The sequence below is a fragment of the Nicotiana tomentosiformis genome, chromosome 3 (assembly GCF_000390325.3).
Source record: "Nicotiana tomentosiformis chromosome 3, ASM39032v3, whole genome shotgun sequence".
NCBI classification, from domain to species: domain Eukaryota; kingdom Viridiplantae; phylum Streptophyta; class Magnoliopsida; order Solanales; family Solanaceae; genus Nicotiana; species Nicotiana tomentosiformis.
The window spans coordinates 149,481,229-149,505,603 of record NC_090814.1 but is presented as its reverse complement, the minus strand read 5'-3'; the positions used below and the strand labels follow the sequence as shown (position 1 = coordinate 149,505,603).

General features: G+C 34.5%; 1 long non-coding RNA gene across 3 annotated transcripts; it reads right to left on the bottom strand.

The window, feature by feature from the left end:
• Positions 1–524: 524 nt before the first annotated feature.
• Positions 525–12,397, bottom strand: LOC104097531 (uncharacterized). 3 transcript variants are annotated; one of them, XR_004507326.2, is made up of 4 exons: positions 12,180–12,393; positions 3,527–3,779; positions 1,816–2,933; positions 526–684 (listed from the first exon to the last, which is right to left on the bottom strand). It is a non-coding gene; the product is annotated as an uncharacterized lncRNA (long non-coding RNA). The 3 variants fall into 3 exon arrangements; XR_011415074.1 differs by having other exon boundaries at positions 525–684; positions 1,816–3,779; positions 12,180–12,397; XR_011415073.1 differs by lacking the exon at positions 12,180–12,393 and having other exon boundaries at positions 525–684; positions 3,527–4,312.
• Between the last annotated feature and the right edge of the window lie 11,978 nt (positions 12,398–24,375).

Genomic DNA, 24,375 nt, shown 5'->3' with positions numbered 1-24,375 from the left:
AATGTTGCCTGCCATGGCACTGCCCAAATGATGAGGATTTGCCATTGTGGCAGGCCGTGGAGGATGATACAAGCCTTGAAATTGCATATGGGATGATTCTGCAGCAGCTGGAGCCAGGGGCGGATCTATCTTAGGCCAAGTCACGTGACACCGTTTCGTCGAATTATTTTACTAATTATGTATATATTTCAAATCTAGAAACACAACAACAATTAATTATAATAAAGTGACACTTGTTACTTAGGTCTGTGTAGCTCATGCGGTCAGTGACTTAAGTATTCAGCGGGAGGTAAGTGTTCAAAACCCTGCAGCTTCATTTTTTTGTTGTATGAGGACACTAAACCAGTGGATCGTAAGTGATAATTACAGATGCTAGCGACAATAAATTCCTTTAAACGTGGAAAGATGCTGCTGCTTTCTTTTTGTTTTGCTTTTTTTTTAGGGGGTTGTTTTTCTATATGTTGTACAAATTTACAGTAATTTGTTTATTTATCCACCTTTTAAAATGGTGACACCGCTTATGAAAAATTCTGTGTACACCACTAGCTAGAGCAGCATTGAAAGAACCATGACCAGTGTGGAACGGCAGATAGGCAACATGAGGCGATTGTCCAGGCATGTTTTAGTATGAACCTGAGTCCAAACTACGATGCTGCCTTTGATTCATCCACATTTCAGGTGTTTCTGCCAGTCAAACAGGTTTCAAGGAGCAAATCAATTCCCAACTATTTTCAGTCCCCAAACCAAGAACATTCTTAATACTTCGCAACTTGTAAACAATATTAACCTACGGATCAAAACAGCGATTGACATATCTGACCCCAAATACTACGAGTTTACGATAACAAATGTAGGAAGATGTTCGGATCTACATTTTCGTTCACATTTCTTGCACGTCTGCATCAGATTAAATTACAAGCAGCAACATTGACTTTAGATTTCAGAAGATTGACAACTCACACCAACTCATAACTTTGAACTCGGGGAAATTCATCAGTGTAGGCCAAGGTCTATGACTCAAGCCAGCAGCTGCATTTCCATCGATTCTTGCTGAAGTGGGGTTTCCATCCATTTCTCTATCAATCAGTATTTTTAAAAGCAAAAAAGCAACACGAGAAGCAGAGCACATATATGAAGTTAGTACCTAAAATATCAAAGCGCAATTCAAATTACTAATTTCAGCATGCAGTACACTACAACAATATTAGCTCAACAACTCAAATTGGACATAATAGCAACTTCAGATGCAATATTGATATTCCATCTTCAATTAATCAAGAAGGGGAAAAAGGAAGTATCAAAAAAAGAGAAGCAAAAGTATGTAAGATGATGTGTTACAAATGGTAGAGAATTTGCATACTCAGAGTAGGAAAAAAGTAATTGTTTGAAGAACAAAAGAAGAGAAACGGAAGAAGTAGAAGAAGAAGAGTTACAACTGCTCAAGAAGAATAAGAAGATAAGGACAAAACGAACGCTCAAGTGTACATGGAGAGGAGTCCTAGTTGCGCAAGTAGAAAACGCCTTTCCCTTCTCTCCTTTTTGTCACTTTTTTTTTCCAAGTTTTGAAGTGGAGATTCAAAGATTTGATCGCTTCGTGTTGGGAGTACTTTGCGCATCACGATCTACAGCAGGTGTCACACCAAAATGATCACTACACTCATGAGGTAATTTGCCCTCACTTCGCATTGTACTGACACTTTAAGCGACAGGGCAATGGTTTCTCGATAGTATGGTAATATTTTGTTGTATACAACATATAACATGAAAGAAAAGCTGAATCTCGATAGTTAAAGTGAAAGGAACCAAGATACTTACCTGCGGATTAGGAACATAAAGATTATTATCCTTTTACTTTAACCGGGGTGAATCTTCAACCCCTGTTGCACTGCCAATTACACCAGAAGTGTTAACTGCATAGCCAGTCAGACTAGTAAAAATCCTTAAACCTGAAGTACTTCCTGTTGGACAGTCTTGAATTGCTGGATTCCATACTTAAACCCCATCCGCATTAAGATGGGAGCTACCTCCAGGCATCAGCAAGTAATTGCTTCCAGTGGAGGGATGGAGATAGGCAGGGTTACTAGAACAGCTAGGCATACTCATTGGAGGAACATAGATAGGGGGAGCAAATGACTGTATGGCATAAGATTAGCAAAATGGGAAACATGAACTTGGGGGTGCATCTGTGAAACATGCTGTGGCTGTTGTGCTTGCTGCAACATTGGAATTGACGATGTAGAAATGCTACTTGTGGCATGTGAACCGAGGAGTTGCAGATGGAAAGCATGACATGTAGGTCATAGAAAACACTAGAATAGATGTGGAGTTACAATATCAAATGTGATAAAACCCAAGTTATAAAAAATTGCAGGTACATATCCTTATCTGAGCATACAAGTATAATCATAACTACAAGTGTTGCGGGGAGGGTCATCATGATTGCTTTACAGTTAACAAATTCAATTTCACCTCCTGGGTGCCCAAGGCCACTAGCAGATTCATCGACTGCTGGTCTAAAATATTGTGTCCAGTTTGAGGATCATAGGTCGCTTACATCCCATCCAGTAATACTAAGTGCAGAACAAGTAAATAGGAGCTGGAAGGATTTGTAACATGACCAAAAAAGAACATAAACCAAACTGAAGAACATGAACTCACTGACAATCTAGGTAAATCAGGAGCATCTTGCTTCTGTTGTGACTTGGAGGGAGTATAAGATGAGCTGTTATCTCGAACCTACCCAACAACTTAGTAGTTTTAAAAATCCTGAGCAGTTGAAGACTCTTTTTATCTGTCATTGATGATCTAAAGTTCCAACAGATCCAGAATATCAGACCCTGAATTTCGAACATTATAGCTAGCTGTATCCAACTGCTCGCTATCAACATGTTCATCACTCAAAGGCCTTAGTAATCAAAACTGACAAGCTGGCACTGTAATAAAATCATTTCAAGTATAGTCAAAATTCGGGTTAGGAAAAAAAGAGAAAATGAAAGAAGCAGCTATATATGTACAGTTCGCCATCTAAGCACAACTAGAAATGTTGAACAGAGAAGCATCAAAGTACTAGGAAATTCTATTAACAGTAAAGATACTTCATTGCCTTCTCCAGTTCTCCTTTTTTTTTCGCCCCGTCAGACAGCTGAGAAGACAACAAACATTCAAAGGAAAAAATAGGGAGAAAGTGATACCCTTCTACACAGATTTCCTCTACCGACAACAAAGACACAATTTTATAGACTTGCAAAGGCTGGTGGAACATTTTTCTGTTAACTTAGAGTCTCAAACACTTATCCTAGGGACTACCAATAACACGACAGAATTCTATAATCAGAAGTCACATTGCTGTCAATAAGCTGTGCCTTACCCTAACTCATCTACAATTGTATATCAAATCCCGAATATTAAAGGAGTAACTGTGGCATTCTATATTCAAGCACCCTGAAAGTTCTTAACGGCATACAAATAATTCCACGAGTGAAAAAATTTATCATGAGATAGTGACGTATAGGCCAGTCCAACATACCGTAACAAGTAGGAGACAACAAACCTTGGTGGATCAGTGTGTGATACTTGGCCCAAATCCTTCGAAGATATTAAATCAGCATAGCAAACTGTCAAAGCTCCGGTCAGTGCCCAAAAAACACGGCTTCTGAAGGTGTTCCAATAGCCCCAGGAACATTGACAACTGACAAATCGTATTCCAGATGCGATTTCTTTAACAACAGACACCAAAGTACAATATTGTATTCACTTCTTATACAACCTGTGAACACCAGCTGCAAATACAGAGAGACATCACGAAAAAAGACAGCAGAATCCACAGTAGCTTTCAATTTCAAACTAATCTGTCACTAAATCTGAACAACAGCTTCAGTTTCAGTAATATTAACAAGACAGCAGCAAGCAGGAGCTGTCATGTCATCCTATGTACATTAAGCTGATCAGATTTAGCTATCAAGATATTTACAAGCTGATCAAAATAAAAACTTCGCTGCCGTGTCATCCAATGTACACCACAAGGTCGCAGCAGTCAAGGATGTGGTGGATTACATAGTCGCGGTGGATTCGCTGGTTCCTCGGGCTGAGATGCACGATGTTTGTAAACTAGCCTTCTCTCTCTCTCTCTCTCTCTCTCTCTCTCTCTCTCTCTCTCTCTCTCTCTCTCTTCCTCGCACGGGAAGTGGTTCCTCGGGTCATCATTCATAAATCCAACGGTCGTAACACACGAGGCTGAATCAATATGAGTCATTGCAATAGGGGTATTATCAAAGAGGAAAGGTCGGGATGTGCGGGGAGACGTGTGCGTTATCGTCATCAACCATTTCACAGTACCATTTCCATCTTCCAAAACGCTCAAACTAAGTGTAGATACAGTATTTAAATTCTATGGATAGGGTTTTAGCATTGAACTCATTATATATTTAAAGTTATGGGTTCATATCTACTATTTTAATAAATTTTTATACATAAATTTTTACTCCGCATCGAAAGTTATGGTTCAATTGAACCCGGCAGTAATACACTACATACACCCATGGCTGTAAGCACTAAAGTCAAAATACATAGTTTACCCATCAACCTTGCAGCGAAATCCTTGTTACACACCTCTCTTTCACGGAAAACTTTTTACACACTCAACCTTTCAAAAGTGTGTCTAAGACACACCACTTTTGTGCTTAGATAACGTGAAAAGCAAGCACTAATAGGGTTGTGACACGCGTCATTAACTTTAAAAAGGAAAAAAAATATTAGAAATTAAAACTAAAACCCATCTTCTTATCTTTCCATTTTCTTGCTACCACCATGTTGTTTGTGAGAAAGTTTCCAACAACGCCAAAATTCAACCACACTATCTAAACAACTAGCCGAAAATAATCAAGCAACAAATTACTTTTTTCGATACCTCAACAATGGTGGATTCTAGATTTTTTCACCAAACCTTCAATACTATTGTTAAAGCTTTTAAATCTATCACAAATAAATAGTTTTCACAATATTTGGACAATAAACCAGCAAAATCCGCTCAATTTTAGATCTAAAATTGATATGTTCTTTCAAAAATTCTATTTGGGGAAGAAAATGAGTGGGAGGGTGGTGAGGAAGAAGACCGGAGGGAGGGAGAGGGAGACAAAAAATGGGATTTTTTACGGGCTTCACGCGCTTTTTTGTGTGTAAACACGCAAGAGCTATTTGGTCAAAAATAGTTGTTTTAGACACACTTTTGAAAGATTGAGTGTGTAAAAGATTTCCCGTAAAAGAGAGGTGTGTAACGGGGATTTGCAGCAAGGCTGATGGATAACCTATGTATTTTGCCTATCCAAAACAAAGTAAATGCAACAAATCACATAAACTATCACATAAGTAAAAATTCTACGAAAAGCTAGGACTTAGTGTGAAACTATGATAAACTAGCTAGTCATGTAAGTCATTTATTTTAACTTCACTGCCACCGTTTCTTCCATCATACAAAAGCAATTGCGACAACTGTGAGCATTGTTAAGCTTTTAAGCTTGGTGTAGCTTAAATAGGGTGAATAGAAAATGAAAGAAAAATAAAATATTTGAATTTTCTTCCATGGCAAAGGGACATTGTCCCATATTGGAGGAAGAAAAAACGCTTGATGGGTATATATATAATTGCTCTTCTTCTAGCTCTTAAAGAGTTAAGAAAAAGGCAAGTCTCGCACCGTCGTCGTCGTCTCTCACTCGGCTTCGGATTTGGTCAAAGATTGATTGATTAATCTTTTTGGACAAAATTCTTTTCAATTATTTAATTAATTAACAAAAATTCAATCCGGATTAACCCACGACCCGCGATCCGTTTTCTGTTTTCCCGCAATATTTCTGTTGAAATATTCCCACCTGTTCCAACAGCTATGGTTGTTTCTGAAATGTTGCAAACCTTTTTAGAAACAGTGCCATATAGTCTATAAACATGCCTTGAATCCCAAAATCTTTACTTACTAAATTTTCTGATTATTTTTTTCTTCTTCTGCACAACATTTTTTCAGTGTATTTTACGACCATTGAGTGGTTCGAAATTCACCCGCATTTTTGGTACCAATACACCGGTGAGTTGAATCGTTCTATCCTGGGAGGATAATATTCCAGCACCTCGGGTATTTGAGGGAAATAATTTCCTTAAGGACACAATGTGCATTCAGTGGGCTCGATTTATTCCGATATTATTTTTCAGAATTTATTTCGTCAAACTGGTTCTACTAACTTTCTGTTTCTGTTTCCGTTTCTATTTCAGAAAGTTTAATGTTTTTATTGTTTATTACAGCAATACAAATTGAATAACATTATTAAGGAAATTATTTTATTGTATTTTGTATTCTGTTTGTGGAGATTAAAACCTGTGTGGTTTTCTACTCCTTCTGAATTTTACTATTCTGATATGAATATATAAAAACTTCATCAGAGTATTGAAATTCAGAAACAATTTGAAGAACATAAAAAACTTCATCGTTTTCTATAAAACAATATATAAAAACTTTGGTTTTTTATTTATTAAATGTACTGTTTATTGTAAATTACAGTATTGTTTACTATTCTATTTTCTGCCATTAATTGAACTCTTCTGTTATTGACAGTGAAAAATGGCAATTGATAACGGAAATTCTTCTACGGCTGTTGTGGCAACGACGATAGCCTCGTTAAGCCGAACTGCTGTTCCACCGGCCGAGAAACCGGGAAAGTTTTCTGGAGACAACTTCAAATGATGGCAGCAAAGGGTATTCTTTTGGCTTACCACACTTGGTATGCAGAAATTCACTAGTGAAGAACCTCCAGTGCATGCTGCAGACATGTCGGACAACGAAAAATTCGTGATTGTTGAGGCGTGGAAATAGACAAATTTTCTTTGCAAAGGCTATATCTTAAGCGCTTTAGAGGATGACTTGTACAATGTGTACAGTGCAATTAATACTTCGAAAGAATTATGGGAAGCACTTGAGAAGAAGTACAAGATTGAAGATGCATGCTTGAAGAAGTTTGTGGTTGCCAAGTTTCTAGACTATAAAATGATAGACAGCAAAACTATTGGAACCCAAGTTCAGGAGTTTCAACTTATTTTTCACGACCTTATTGCTGATGGTATGGTCGTGAATGAAGCATTTCAAGTGGCTGCAATGATTGAAAAATTGCCTCCGTCGTGGAGAGATTTCAAGAACTATCTTAAGCACAAGCGCAAAAAAATAAAGTTGGAAGATCTTGTGATTCGTCTCAAGATTGAGGAAGACAACAAAATAGCCGAGAAGAAGTCTCGTGAAAATTCAACGATCATGGGAGTTAATATCATTGAGGAGACTGCTCCAAAAAGTAAGAAGATGAAGAGGTCTTCTGGACAGACTAAGGAGCAGAACAAAAAGAAATTCAAGGGCAACTGCTACAATTGTGGAAAAGTTGGTCACAAAGCCCCTGATTGTCGGCTCCCGAAAAAGAATAAGAAGAAGGGACATGCCAACATAGTGGAGAAGAATGATGACATTGATAATCTGTGTGCAATGCTTTCGGAATGCAACCTAGTTGGAAATCCGAAGGATTGGTGGATTGACTTTGGAGCCACACGACATGTTTGTGCTGTCAAAGAAACATTTGTGATTTATTCTACTGCTGGTCCCGAAGAAGAGCTTTCTATGGGAAATAATGCAACAGCCAAAATTGAAGGTTATGGGAAGATATTCCTGAAGATGACTTCCGGCAAGGTGTTAACGCTCAATAACGTTCTTCATGTTCCTACTATTAGGAAGAATTTACTTTCTACTTCTTTGCTTGTGAAGAATGGATTAAAATGTGTATTTGTTTCTGATAAAGTTGTTGTAAGCAAGAATGAAATGTATGTTGGAAAAGGCTACCTCACAGAGGGCCTTTTCAAACTCAACGTAATGGTTGTTGACACTATGAATAAAATTTTAGCTTCTTCTTATTTATTGGAGTCAAATGATTTATGGCATATTCGTTTAAGACATGTCAATTACAAAACCTTGCGAAAGTTAATTAATTTAGAAGTATTGCCTAAATTCGAGTGTAATAAATCAAAATGTCAAATATGTGTTGAATCTAAGTTTGTAAAGCATCCTTATAAGTCTTTTGAAAGGAATTCAAATCCTTTAGACTTAATTCATACTAACATTTGTGATATGAAGTCGACACCGTCTCGAGGTGGGAAAAAGTATTTTATTATTTTTATTGACGATTGCATTCGATATTGTTATGTTTATTTGCTTAATAGTAAGGATAAAGCAATTAAGCAATATAAGAATGAAGTGGAGAATCAATTGAATAAAAAGATCAAAATGATTAGAAGTGATAGGGGTGGAGAATATGAATCTCCGTTTGCAGAAATATATTCGGAATATGGAATTATCCATCAAACTACTGCACCTTACACACCTCAATCCAATGGAATTGCGGAAAGAAAAAATCAGACATTAAAAGAAATGATGAATTCTTTATTAATAAGTTCTGGATTACCGCATAGTTTGTGGGAGGAAGCTATCCTTAGAGCTAACCGAATACTCAACAGAGTACCCCACAGTAAAACGCAATCTATTCCATATGAAAAATAGAAAAGAAGAAAACTCAACTTGAAATATTTCAAAGTGTGGGGGTGTCTAGCAAAGGTACAAGTTCCTTTACCTAAAAGGGTTAAATCAGACCAAAAACTGTAGATTGCGTTTTCATTGGATATGCTACAAATAGTAAATCATGTCGGTTTTTGGTTCATAAATCCGATAATCCCGAAATTCATGTTAATACGGTAATGGAATCAGATAATGCTGAATTTTTTGAAAGCATTCAACCGTATAAAACTGAATGCGAGTCGTTAAGTGAAAGACCTAAACGACCTCGGGAAGAACCAAAGGAAAATACTCCAACTGTAGAAGATCCAAGACGTAGCAAATGTCAAAGAACATCTACTTCCTTTGGACCAGATTTTGTGACATTCTTGCTTGAAAATGAGCCTCAAACTTTTAAAGCAGCTATGTCATCTTCTGATTCAGCGTTTTGGAAAGAGGCAGTCAATAGTGAGATTCAATCAATTTTGTATAACCATACATGAGAATTGGTTGATCTTCCTCCGGGAAATAAACTTTTAGCTTCGAAATAGATCTTTAAACGAAAAATGAAAGTTGATGGCACTATTGACAAATATAAGGCAACACTTGATGTCAAAGGTTATAGACAAAAGGAAATCCTTGATTACTTTGACACTTACTCGCCAGTAACGAGGATAACATCTATTAGGGTGTTAGTGGCACTAGCGGTTGTGTATAGTCTTGAAATCCATCAAATGGATGTTAAAACATCTTTCTTAAATGGAGAATTGGAGGAAGAGATTTACATGGAACAACCTGAGGGTTTTGTGGTTCCTGGTAAAGAAAACAAAGTGTGCAAACTTGTTAAGTCGCTTTATGGACTTAACCAAGCACCCAAACAATGGCATGCCAAATTTGACCAAACAATGTTGGCAAGTGGGTTTAAAATCAACGAGTGTGACAAATGTGTTTACATTAAAAACACTCCAAGTCATGAAGTCATTGTTTGTTTATATGTTGATGACATGCTAATAATGAGCAAAAATATGGCAGATATAAATGCTACTAAGCGCATGTTGGCTAGCAAAATCGACATGAAAGACTTAGGAGTTGCTGATGTGATCTTAGGAATCAGAATTCACAAGACTCCACAAGGTCTAGCATTATCACAGTCTCACTACATTGGAAAGGTACTTGACAAGTTCAAGTATTTAGATTTCAAAATTTCCAAGACTCCAATTGACGTGAGTTATGCACTTCAAAAGAATGAAGGTGAAAGTAACTCACAACTGGACTATGCAAGAGTATTGGGAAGTTTGATATATATCATGAATTGTACGCAACCAGATATAGCATGTGCTATTAGCAAACTAAGTCGGTTTACAAGTAATCCCAATCAAATACATTGGATGGCAATGAAACGAGTTTTGGGGTATCTGAAACATATCCAAAGTTATACTTTGCATTATAACAAATATCCCTCAGTGATCGAGGGATATAGTGATGCAAATTGGATCACCTGATCATCTGAAGTTAAATCTACAAGTGGATATGTTTTCACAATTGGGGGTGGAGCAGTGTCATGGAAATCATCCAAACAAACATACATCGCACGTTCTACAATGGAATCTGAATTCATAGCTTTAGATAAGGCCGGTGAAGAAGCGGAATGGCTCCGAAATTTCTGGGAAGATATTCTATTTTGGCCCAAACCTTTGACACAAATTTGTATACATTGTGATAGTCAAGCGGCAGTAGGCAGGGTAGGGAACGTTATGTATAACGGAAAATTTCGTCATATACGATGGAGACACAATACCGTTAGATAACTACTCTCTAGTGGTGTTATCACGATTGACTACGTAAAGTCAAGAGATAACGTGTCGGATCCACTTACTAAAGGCCTATCTAGAGAGGCAGTTGAAAGACCATCAAAGGGAATGGGGTTAAGGCCTAGGACAAGTCATCATGATGGTAACTCTACCTAGCAGACTGGATATCCCAATATCTAGGTTCAAAGAGATCAAACAAAATTATGAATGACGGTTCAACATTGTCAAATAACTCAACCCATTCTCGCGATTAAGACAATGTTTAGAAATCGAGGTAAAACATTAAGCTTAAAGTTTTTTAATGATTTGCTATGTCTGGCAGGATATGACCAGATAGTGTGTCTATAGGATTACACGTTTAGAAATCACCTATGTGAATGTGAAATGTAAGCCGCTTCAAGGGGGAATGAAAGTAAAGGCCCATTCTCTAAATACTCATGAAACCAGGCGGTGTTCATAGTTGAAACGAACAAAACCGTGAGAACCATAGATGGTTAAAGGTTAATTCTGTGACTTATGTTGTCTAGATATACAACAAAGCTCGACGGTTCAAAGATATCAAATTTACCGATTGACCGAGTATATCCGATATAAGTTTACTACGGAAAGTTCAAAGGGAAACCTACTTATCCAGATGCAATTAATTCTTGCATGTAAAACACACACGCGTCCGTGCATTCCTTTATTTTATAGCCATTCCCCATTCATGTGGGGGATTGTTGGGCTTTTAAGCTTGGTGTAACTTAAAGAGGGTGAATGGGAAATGGAGAAAAAATAAAATATTTGATTTTCCCTCCTTGGCAAAGGGACATTGTCCCATATTGGAGGAAGAAAAAACTTTTGATAGGTATATATACAATTGCTCTTCTTATAGCTCTTAAAGAGTTAAAAAGAAGGCAAGTCTCGCGTCGTCGTCGTCGTCGCTCGCTCGGCTTCGGATTTGGATTTGGTCAAAGATCGATCGATTGATTAATCTTTTTGGATAAAATTACTTTCAATTATATAATTAATTAATTTGATTAATTAACGAAAATTCAATCCGTATTAACCCAGGACCCGCGACGCGATCCGGTCCGGTCCGTTTTCTTTCCCGGATTATTTTAAATCTGTTTTCTGTTTTCCCGCAATATTTCTGTTGAAATATTCCCACCTGTTCCAACAGCTATGCTGTTTCTGAAAGGTTGCCAACCTTTTTAGAAACAATGCCAAATAGTCTATAAACATGCCTTGAATCCCAGAATCTTTACTTACTATATTTTCTGATTATCTTCTTCTTCTTCTGCACAATATTTTTCCAGTGTGTTTTACGACCATTGAGTGGTTCGAAGTTCACCCGCTTTTTTGGTACCAATACACTAGTGAGTTGAATCGTTCTATCCTGGGAGTATAATATTCCAGCACCTCGGGTACTTGAGGGAAATAATTTTCTTAAGGACACACTGTGCATTCAGTGGGCTTGATTTATTCCGATATTATTTTTTAGAATTTATTTCGTCAAACTAGTTCTACTAAATTTTTGTTTCTATTTCTATTTCAGAAAGTTTAATGTTTTTATTATTTATTACAACAATACAGATTGAATAACAAACATTTGACACAGTAAACTGGAACATAGGGAAGAGAAGCATATGATTAGCAACAATATAGAAATGCATCTAGGAACCCAAAATGAAAAGCACAAAATGAACCGGAAACAGAAGAAATGATAGAAGAATATAAGTACTAATATACAATCTGTTCCTGTAAATCATGCTCATAACTCAAAGCTGGAAATAATATCAATAGATTGATTAATGAATTACCTAAATCAAATGATTTTGGATGGGGAATCAGGGGAGGGCGATTTCACTCCTACAGATTTTTTCCCAAAGGAAAACGCATCACGAAGCCTCAGAGGGAATTTTATCTTTACTATAAAACAATCATAACGAGCCGGCATTACATCTTTCGCCGTGACGGAAAAGTAGTATGTGTTGGCGATACAAAAAATAATCGCATTTAAACATTGAGACTTATAAAAGGCATTTGTACAAAGCGTCTTATAAATGACATTTCACTATTAAAAATCGCATTTCACTATTGCGACTTATAAATTGCATTTGAAGAAACTCGTAAAAGGCATTTGTAGATAGCGTCTTATAATCGCATTTCATTATTTCGACTTATAAATCGCATTTGAAGATGTGACTTATAAATCGTTCCTGAATGTCATTTATAAATCTTTTTAAATACTCAATTGTGATTTATAAGTCGCAAACAACAAATGCAATTATAGGTCTGCGATCTATATGGCGCATCTACCTAGGGAATATTGGATATGAGTCTTATAAAATGCATTAGGTTTTACGACTTATAAATTGAATGAGACTTATAATTTTGACTTATAAACGCATTTGTAATTGCGCTATGCGTGTAACCAATCCATAGGTGCTAGTTTGAAGACTCTACAAGGGCGCGGACCCCACTTGCCTAAAGGGCATCTTCATACCGTTACTTTGTTACTAACATTCAAATATTAAATACTATTTTTCTTATCCTACTACTCCAATAATAACTTGTACTCCCTCCATTCACTTTTACTTGTCATATTTTTACTTTTCATGCCCTTTAAGAAACAATGATTTACATGATAATTTTATCATAATAACCCTATTAATTGATACTTAATAATTGAACCTAAATTCTTATACGTAATAGCCACTATGAAGTTCCAAGTACATTTAATTTTTATATATATCAATATTTTACACATTCATCTGACCATCTGTTTAATTTAAAAGCCTAAATTCTTTTTTTGAGCCAAACGATTGAGTAGATTTAGGAGCCAAACCATTCAGAAAAGGCAGAATAGCCTAGGAGACACCTGTACTTATTTCGGTTTGACATCCCGGTCCCTGTATTCCAAAAAGTTTCATTCAGACACCTCTACTCGATCAAAACTAATATTTTAAACGCTTCTGACCATTGACCAAGCTTATGTGGCATTGAATCTGTTGAGTTGGACTAAATGTGTGAAATGCACGCGTATGAAGCAAGTGTAAACAATGAATTTGATTTTTAAAAAAAAAGATTTTAAAAAAAAAGTTAAGAAATTGTTACTTTATTATTAAAAAGTCCCCCTATGCGTGTAACCAATCCATAGGTACTACAAGGGCGCGGACCCCACTTGCCTAAAGGGCATCTTCATACCGTTACTTTGTTACTAACATTCAAATATTAAATACTATTTTTCTTATCCTACTACTCCAATAATAACTTGTACTCCCTCCATTCACTTTTACTTGTCATGTTTTTACTTTTCATGCCCTTTAAAAAATAATGATTTACATGATAATTTTATCATAATAACCCTATTAATTGATACTTAATAATTGAACCTAAATTCTTATACGTAATAGCCACTATGAAGTTCCAAGTACATTTAATTTTTATATATATCAACATTTTACACATTCATCTGGCATCTGTTTAATTTAAAAGCCTAAATTCTTTTTTTGAGCCAAACGATTGAGTAGATTTAGGAGCCAAACCATTCAGAAAAGGCAGAATAGCCTAGGAGACACCTGTACTTATTTCGGTTTGACATCCCGGTCCCTGTATTCCAAAAAGTTTCATCCAGACACCTCTACTCGATCAAAACTAATATTTTAAATGCTTCTGACCATTGACCAAGCTTATGTGGCATTGAATCTGTTGAGTTGGACTAAATGTGTGAAATGCACGCGTATGAAGCAAGTGTAAACAATGAATTTGATTTTTTAAAAAAAGATTTAAAAAAAAGTTAAGAAATTGTTACTTTATTATTAAAAAGTCCCCCTATGCGTGTAACCAGTTTCTTCTTCCCGCAACCCTTCTTCGCTAACCCCTCCCCCTAGTATACTCTTCTTCTTCCCTCTTCATACTTGCCTTCATATACTGTTAAGTCGGGTTAATTTTACTAATGGTCATCCAACTTATCATTTATTTCACAAAAGTCACTTAACTATTTTTCATCACTTAAAAGTCACTCAACTTTACCTTTGTAACTTAAAAATCATTATAGTTCAAAATCTACAAAATATCCAATAAAAAATATGACATGATATTAAATTTAATTAAAAAATCTAACAATAATATCACATAACCTTATATAGGCAATATCTAAGTTAGACTCATTTCTTCTTCAGCCCGATTTGACCTATAACCAAAATAGATTATTAATATTTGAATATTTAACTGGACTAGCACTTTGATTTTGTGGTTAATTTGTAGAAAAAGAAGTCTAAAAAATTTAAGAAAAATTAGGTCTTTTGAATTTATCTTTAGGTTGGGTAGTACATTTACGGTCAATGACACAATACGTTGTCTCTTTCTTTTGTCCAAATTATCGCTATAGGTTGTCTACGATTGTGGTGTGTATTCACAATTTCTACTATGCAATTTCATTGTGGGTGTTTCTTACTGAACAATATTTTTGTCTGTTAGTATTGCTTAATAAGCAATATTTTGACTTTATTGGAATAGTAATTTGTGAAAATAGGTTCTTATTAGCTTGTTGTTCTTGTCTGTTATTGGTACATTTAATTGTTATGTGAGATTGATATGGTAGTATTTGAACTTCATGGAAAATTATAAATAATATGAAGGATGCAAAAACTAGTTTTATGCTAGTTCTGTTCATATTTTAAATGAAATTATAGGTGGTGGTATTAAGGTTATTACGTAACAAATTAAATAAGATATTTTTAGCACAAAATAATTGTTCTCTTTTTTTCCTTCTAATGGTCAAAATATTAAAACTCATTTGTGTTATGGGTCAAATCGGGCTAAAGAAGAAATGGGTCTAACTTACATATGGTCTATTTAAGCTTATGTGACATTATTGTTAGATTTTTTAATTAAATTTAATGCCATGTCATATTTTTTATTGGATATTTCGTAGGTTTTGAACTAGAATGACTTTTAAGTTATAAAGGTAAAGTTGAGTGACTTTTAAGTGATGAAAAATAGTTAAATGACTTTTGTGAAATAAATGATAAGTTGGATGACCATCAGTAAAATTAACCCTTGTTAAGTCCCAAGATTTACAAAAAAAAAAAAATCCTTTACTGAAAGTGTGGTTTTCCCGTTGAAGATTTTAACAATTTAGAAGGAAAAACTAGTAAAACGTATTGGGAAAAATACATTTTAGTCATGTGGTGAAAATCAATCACTGTGCGTATAGTTCTTACTCTACTACTTCTAATGATTGGATAGTTCATCAATTTGATGTAAAAAATACATTCTTATATGGTACTCTTAGTGAAATGGTATCCAGAAAAAATCTATTGATTTGATTCACCCAAACCTTTCTCTTCATGTTTGTGGGTTGAATAAAGATGTGGTTATTGTGTTACATATTTTGTAATGCTAAGTCTGTATTTGTCTATCTTTCTTCTATATCCTCTTTAGACGCTAGTAATTTCTCTCATTTTTCTAATCCCACCCAATATCGGAGCCCGTCTTTTATCTCACTTCTAATCTTCCTGATCTTGATTTCGCACGCTCAATCAAGTGTCACAGTTCATGCCTTTCCCTCGAGTGTGCACAATGTTGTAGAAGAATCATAAAGAAACGCAAAAGCCTCAGGTATTTGGGGTTAGAGAGTAGAGGAGAGGAGTGAAGTGAGGTGAAAATAAAATAAAAAATATAGTAGAAAATTTTGAAATGAAGTGAAAAAATAATGATGTGGCATAAAAAATCTGAGGTGGACATGGATGTGTCATCCACATTGGATCGTGAAGAGCACGCAAGGTCTAAAGGGTTTAAAATACTAATTTTAATTGAGTAGAGGTGTCTGGATGAAACTTTGTGGAATAGAGGGATCGGAATGTCAAACCGGAATAAGTACAGGTATCTCCTAGGCTATTCTGCCTTCAGAAAATCCTTCACCAATTTTTTTTGGAGGCAAACATTATTTTAATTTTTGGAGTATATGAAATTAAAATTTTTCCACCAAAACATTACTCTATAAAACATGTTTCACTGTAATGAGAGTTCAAACAACAATGGATACAAGACATAATCATCAAATCTCATTGTTAAAGGAGATGTGCACAGATTTTTTAGACTAACTAGAGAGTTTAAAACAAAAACAAAAAAACTTCTGAAGAAAAAAATACTCCAAAGAAGAAGAGAATAAACGATGACTTTAGTGGACTTTTGTGTTTAACGAAGGGGGTACTGAAGAATTCTCTGTGAATTCCAATATTGAGCTTTGGAAAGCTATAACAACAACAACAACAACAACAACAACAACAACAACAATAACATATCCAATAATATCCCACACTGTGGGGTCTGGGGAGGGTAGTGTGTACGCAGACCTTACCCCTACCTTGTGAGGATTGAGAGGCTGTTTCCATTGAAAAGTTACAATTGACCATTAATTATTCAAGAAGTGTTGTTTAATGAAATAAGGGTAAAATAGAAAAAAAAAATATCTTTTTTTGATATGCGTAAAGTGATAAGTAAAAATGAAAATCTATTTTAAGTATATTTGTCCAGTAAAAGTGAATGGAGAAGTGGATGTATAATAAGCTATGTGCTCAATTCTAAAGTCAACATAGCACTTCAATTACAAACTCTTATTTCTCGGTTTATTTTGGACCAATCCTTTATCAGGCAAGAAATTTCTAACAACCAGATAAAAAGTAAGTTTGTGTTCACTACCTAAGCATTATTGCACCTCTATATTTCGACATAAGAAACCCTTTAAAAACTCAATTACATCGAACAATGTAATCAAACCAAGAAATTATATCGCACCTTTTCTGGGAGGTAAAGACAATGCTCTTATGTAAGGATGTGCGGGGTAATAATTTTTCTACTCAAACTTAATTTTGAATTGGACTAGCTATTCTGCTGCAATGAGGTCACTGTCCAAAAGATGCAGGCCCAAACAGAACACTCAAAATGTTTAGAGAAAACTACCCTGTATAGCCCCTAAAAATTTTAATAACTCATATTTTTTCCCTGGACCCGAAATGTCCCTCCGGCCCAAACATATTACATCTAATGGCCCATAATTTATAATACACTGACCCGCCTCTTAACTCATTTTTCTATTACATTCGGCTCTCAATGCACTGACCCGCCTCTCGAAACACCATTTCTTCTCAAACACAGCTTCTCCATGTTTACTCTTGCTCTCGATGTAAGTCAAAATTTTAGTAGGTTTTCCGATTTTTGTTTATAGTCGACTCTATAATGGAGGAAAAGAAATCTTTGAAGAAAAATAAGAAGTTGAGGGCATCTCCATATTCTATGAAATTAGCTGATAAATTAGTGAAATATAACCCTAATTTTATTAGGAATGATGATGACGATTTTGAAAATTTACCAGAATTTGGGTGCAATTTGGGGCATGCAACCCCTCAATCTGTTGAAGCAAGGCAAAATACCTCTATTGAAGGAATGCAAAGTACCCATGTTGATAGAAGTACTCGTTCACATAGCGGGGCGGCGATAGAGTAACGAGTCTCAAACTGCTCAGCGAGTAGTTGTTGAAAAAGGTACAAGTTCAAAAAGAAAGATCAAAATGGTGGGAAAGGATGTTGTGAAGGATAAGGGTAAATGTTCTAAAAGGAAGTCTAAAATGGATGGGGATGATGTTACATCAAAAAAGAGAAAAGTTCATGTTGATCAAAAATGTTCTAACTCATCTGATTTGAAGGTATTTTCTAATGATATAACTCTGACTTGTGTGCGCTTAGTTTATTTTAGTATGTAGAAAATTTATCCAATATAGTAGTTATGTTCCAGATTTGAATATAAAATGTATCATTCTTTTTCATATTGCATATAATTTGTATCAAGTCAATAAGTAATGTGCAATTTGTATATAAAGTGTATCATCTATCCACATAGTGTATAAGTAATATTTAAAGTGCGTATTTGTGATTGTTATAAAGCTTATATATATTTATATTTCCGTGTTGTCTGCAGCTTTGGGATTACTATGTTCCTTTGGATGATCATTATAGTACTCGTATCAGTGTGCATACAAACTGCAGTATAGTGAAATATTTGAAAGATACTTTGGATGATCAGCAGATTGAGATGTTTAGAAGAACATGTTTTGGTTATTTTGTGAACTTGCCCGAATATTTTATACATAACCAACTTATCCATTCGCTATTACTTAGGGAAGTGGTGTCACCTAAAGATGATGAGTTATTGATTAAAGTGAATAGCACCAAGTTGCGCTTTGGACTTGCAGAGTTTTGTATTATCACAGGTTTAAAGTGTAATGGTGATCCCAATAAGGATTATGAATCTGTCAAGTCGAGTCGGTTGATGGAATTGTACTTTCCAAGCATGTTGAAAGTGTCTAAGAAATTGTTAAATGACTGTTTCTTAAAAAAGATGTGGAAATCTGATTAGGACGCATTAAATATTGCAGTATTGTATTTCATTCACAATTTTCTATTTTCTATTACGAATGATGATTTGATAACAAAGAATGATTTTCTGCTGGTTGAATCTGGTGATTTTGAGACTTTCCCTTGGGGAAAAGTGGTTTTTAATGCTGCGTTGGAGTCAATGAAGGATAAGGTTCGTAGCAGGAGAGAGATGTACCGATATGGTGGTTTGTCTTTGGCATTCCAGTGTTGGTTTTATGAATGCCGCCCCTATACTCACAAAAACCTCGCTTACCGGATTGGAGATCTTGTGCCACGTATACTAAACTGGACTGTAAAGGAGGAAAGAATTTTTTCTTTTAAGTCAAGAGCAGGTAAAAAAATATTTTTGTTTAGTTTACAACATTTTATAGCAATACATATGAATCTACTTTTGATACATAAATTATGCATTTCTGATACATAAATTATATATTTCTAATACATAATATCAATTAACTGTATGATATGTAATTTCTACAAATAATATATTGGTTGTCTTTTATTTTTTAAAAATTTCATGATTGCTACGTTTTTTTTATTTGTAGTTGGTGTTTGGTAATATTGCCCCTACAAATGTTGAACAAACAAGGCTTGAATTGCATGATTTTGTTCCTGTGTATGAAGATCAAAATGCTGAAGTTAATCTAAGAGATGATGTTGATGATTTCAACACTCAACCTAAAAAAAATACTAAGAAGCATCCCAAAAATAAGCTGGAATCACAACCTATTAACAATGAGAATACGGATCCACATCCCAGTAACTTGAGTTCAAGCGAGAATGAGCTGAAACTTCTGAGAAATGAAATCAACACGGTACAGTTCTATTTTGATTTGAGCAGTTCTGACAACTTAATTGATATTCGATTTTACTTTTTCTTTTATAGGTAAACGACAAGGTTTCATCTTTGGAGCAGTTAATGATTACCTTATTTGAAAAGGTTTTTAAAGCTCTAGTTAAACGCGATGCTTCAAAAGTATTCTCATGACTATGCTTAGTTGTTATTTTTACCTGTTACTATAATTTTTATAACTTTTTGTATATTTTTTCTGAACAGGGTAATAGAAAAGAGGACGACCATCATGATAGTCATGGCCATTATGATACTAGCGATATTCATGAAGATTATTTTGGCGATAAGGAAGTTGTAGAGAATAATTTTGGTAGTGAGAAAGTTATGGAGAGAAATATTGGCAGTGAGGAAGTTGTAAAGAAAAATATTGACACCGAGGTAAGTCTAGAGCAAACTGTTGTTGTTATGGAGGGTGTGGTGAAGGATTCTATAGAAGCTGGTAAAAATAGTGAAGGAGTTGGTGATGACGAAGCCTTGATTGAGGATGCCGATCCTAAAATCAATGCAATCACCCAGAAATTTTGTGACAAGTTGTTGGTGGAGGATTCTGTACAAGTTGTTGGTAAAAATAGTTGTGAGAAAGTTGGTGAGGACAATGGTTAGACTAGTGATATTGAGGTTCAAATAACTGCAATCACCCAAAAGTATTTCAATCAAAATATTGTATATGGTGATTGTTTAGGAGTGGATACAAATATTGCTACTATGCAGGAAGATCGTATAGTTGTTGTTGATCATGACACACCTGAAATGATCCCTAGAGAAAGGAAACCAGCATGGGTCATGAAGTCACCATTCATGAACAAATTTGACTCTGGTGGCATCATCCAAGTTTCTCAATATAAGCCAACTAAGTCAAAGAAGCCCATCTCGACAAATAAGTCCATCTTCACTATAAAGTATCTTTTCAGGGAAATGTTGACAATCCTGTTGATTTCAGAATATTGTGTAAGTGGAACACTTTCATCAATAGAGGCTTAAGGACTAATGCACCGTAAGTTTTATGTTTCACTTTTTTTTTTTCTTGTTTTTTTTTCGTGTTTCGTGTTATGAACCATATCTTTTTATCCTGATTCATCAGGGACGGTGTTTATACAGAGATTAGCAATAAGCTAAATAAAATTTTTGAATTTTGGAGTTAATAATATTGGAGAAAAAAATGGTTCTTCACATTTGCATATCCCGGCCTACCCTTGTGTGATTCAGTAAGTCAACGTTATAATGGTTCTTCATATTTTCAGCATATTGATATTAATTTGTTAGCATAAATGCCATTTCTTTTTCTTTTATTCATGTTGTAATTACATATAGATTATATCTGTAATAAAATGAGAAATGGGACTCGGTAACCCATGGATAGTAGCGGAAGAAAGGACTAGAACAATAATGGCAATAGAAAACATAATATCAACTTGGAAGAGTATCTTTTTATGTATATTTGCAGTATCTTCTGTAAAATGTATAATCGGTTTATACATAAAATATATATTTTAGTTTTCTCATACTGTAATTTTCTGACAATGTATGTTTATTCTTCATATTTCAGCATATTGATGTTATTTTTTACTATTTTAGAAAGAAAGGGAAGTACGATATTGATGTTCCAGTAAGATTCATAACTACCGACTGTTGGTTTAACTGCTTGATTTCGAATTTGTACAAGAAATTTTTGGAGAAAAAGAGAGACATGAATTTGATTACTGAAACAGATCCAATTGTTGAGTATATACTTGGGGTATTTTTAAAGACGTAATGTTCCTTGGTGTACTGTTGATGAAGTCCTTTTCCCGATAAATCTGTCTGATAAGTGGCACTGGATATTGGCGAGACTGTCATTCAAAGATCTGCGCATTTATATATACGATTCCATGAGTGGCACGCGGCAAAATAGTGCAGTTTGGAGATCAATTGAGCCATACTCAGTGTTGCTCCCATATTTCTTTCATCGTATTGATTTTTGGGACACAAAGGAGAATCCTATGGGAATCCCCACCATTGATCCTTTTGAGATTCATGTCATTGATGGGTTGCCAACGCAAGATAACACGTAAATTATTATTGAATATTTCTGATTATTATTCATTTTTTTGTATATGAATTCCTATTTGGATATTATACTAACTTATTCATTTATGTGCGACCTTGTAATAGTGACTGTGGTGTTTATGTTGCTGCATTTGCTGAGTACATCATTCAAGGGAGTAGTATTCCTGAAGCTATTGATATTGATGGGATACGGAACCGATATGGTATATTGCTATGGGATTATGGAGTGAAGAAACAAAGAGCACATACACTTAGTGATGACAAGTCTACTGGTAGATTGAAGGATCTGGCCAAAAAGGATAACAAGAAAAAGGGCAAGTCGCATTCCGTTGTTGATGACAAGGATTTGAAGGATAACAAGAAAAAGGTCAAGTCGTATTCCGTTGTTGATGACAAGGCTTTGAAAGATAACAAGAAAAAGGGCAAGACGCGTGCCGTTGGTGATGACGAGACTTTGAAGGATATCAAGAAAAGGGGCAAGTTGAAGGGCAAGAAAAAGTAGTTTGGGATAGTTTAGCAGAAAATTCATATGTAGTTTTAAGATGAAGTAGTTTGGTTATGATATTGTCTTATGATTGGATACAGTTGCATACTTATATCACATTTTATGCTTTTTGTTTGGGATGTTTTTGAACAATATGTTTGAAATGCTAATGTTGAATATTACTTTTAATTGCGACTTGTTTGTTTTTAGTTAATAGTGAAATTATGTAAGTTTCAGATTTTGTGTAATTTTTGACTTTTCTACAGTTTTAGTTTTGTAATTTATACAGATAATTTATTTCGCCAGGTTTTGCAAATTTAGCTGGTGTTGCTAAGTTGTTATAGGAAGTTTTATGAATGAAGTTTGGAGGGCAACTAAACTGTATATAAATTGTATAGAGACAGTCTATTTTGTATAATTTTGTATAGTAATAGTCCTTTTGTGTATGTTTTGTATAGTGACATTTATTTTGTATATTTTTGTATAGTGACATCTATTTTTGTATATTTTTTGTATAGTCACAGTCTATTGTATGTAAATTGTATATATAGTAGTGACGATCTATTTTTTTTTTGTATAAATATACAAGTTCTATTTTGTATATTTTTTGTATAGTGACAGTCTTTTTTGTATATTTTTTGTATAGTGACATCTATTTTGTATATGTTTTGTCTAACGACAGTTTATTTTTTTATTATTTGTATAGGAATAAAATATTATATATAAATTCTATAGTTACAGTCTATTTTGTATATTATTTTTTTGTATAAATATACAAGTTCTATTTTGTATATTTTTTGTATAGTGACAGTCTTTTTTGTATATTTATTGTATAGTGATATCTATTTTGTATATGTTTTGTAAAGCGATAATTTTTATTTTTATTTTTTGTATAGGAATAAAATATTATATATAAATTATACAGTTACAGTCTATTTTGTATATTATTTGTAAAGTGATATTCTTTTTTTGTATATATTTTGTATATTTTTATATATTTTATATAATTTTTTGTATAATGACATCCATAATAGTATTTAGAATATAACTTCTACCAATACTTTCATTACGACAAAAAGTAGCATCTTTATTCATACAACAGAGAGAATCTGATTGCAAATATCATTATTTTTTCATTATTCTAATTGTAACATTCACAAGGAAAAATGTTACAAAATACTAAATCATTGATGAACATCTACTAGTTGTTTTGAGCATTCCTGCATGTTCTTCTATTGTGTCCTTATTTTCCACACAGTCCACAGGTAACTGTTTCAGTATACAGATATTCATAAAGTCCCTTGCGTCGCGACTTCGTCGATCTTCCTGATTTGCCCTTTAATATCGGTGGTAGCACCACATTATCTAACACCTCCGTTGGAAGGTCCCATGTAGTTTCATCTGGAAGTGGATTAACTGGCACTTCATATGTCTTCTTGAAGTATTGGTTGGTGTAATAGGCAGAACAATATTTGGGTGCTTCTATGTGTGTGTAGTCCAATACTGCCATAGTATGTGGACAAGGAATCTCATCCACTTGAAATTGTTTACACGAGCATTCTTTTTTTTTGCAAGCATACTATGTTCCGCCTTTGTTCAGCATCCATTACTATATATACATAATCGGTTGAAGGCCTCACCTAAATTTAAATAGATATCATTAGTAAAATAGGGATATGACATGTATTAATGTATGAAGTAAAACATGATAAAAGAATATTTACTGTTATCTTCTGCGACAAATAGCTATTTTCCTTCAGTACTTCGTTATATTTTTTTTCCTAGGCTAGTAAATGTACTCATTGCAGTCATTCTATTTGTATTATTCCATTCCATAATCAAATTCATCATGTAATCTAGCAACCTCATAATTGGTAGCTCTCTTGCCTCTCTGTTTCTTGCATTGAGTGACTCGGCAATATTTGAAGTCATCACCATGGATCTATTAACAGTAGAATGCACTATGGACTACTTTTCAAAACCAACTTGGAACAGGTAACCCCTTACCCTCTTATTAATGTTGTCCATATCTTGCATGAGGCGATTAAAATCTTTAATTTTGTATGCTCTGGCCATTGCAAAAAATACTTCTCTCAGCCGGTCATGGTTCTTCTTGAACTATTTTTTTTTTTATGTTATTCCAAAGATGAAAGATGCATACACAGTGAGATACCTCTGGATACACAATTGAA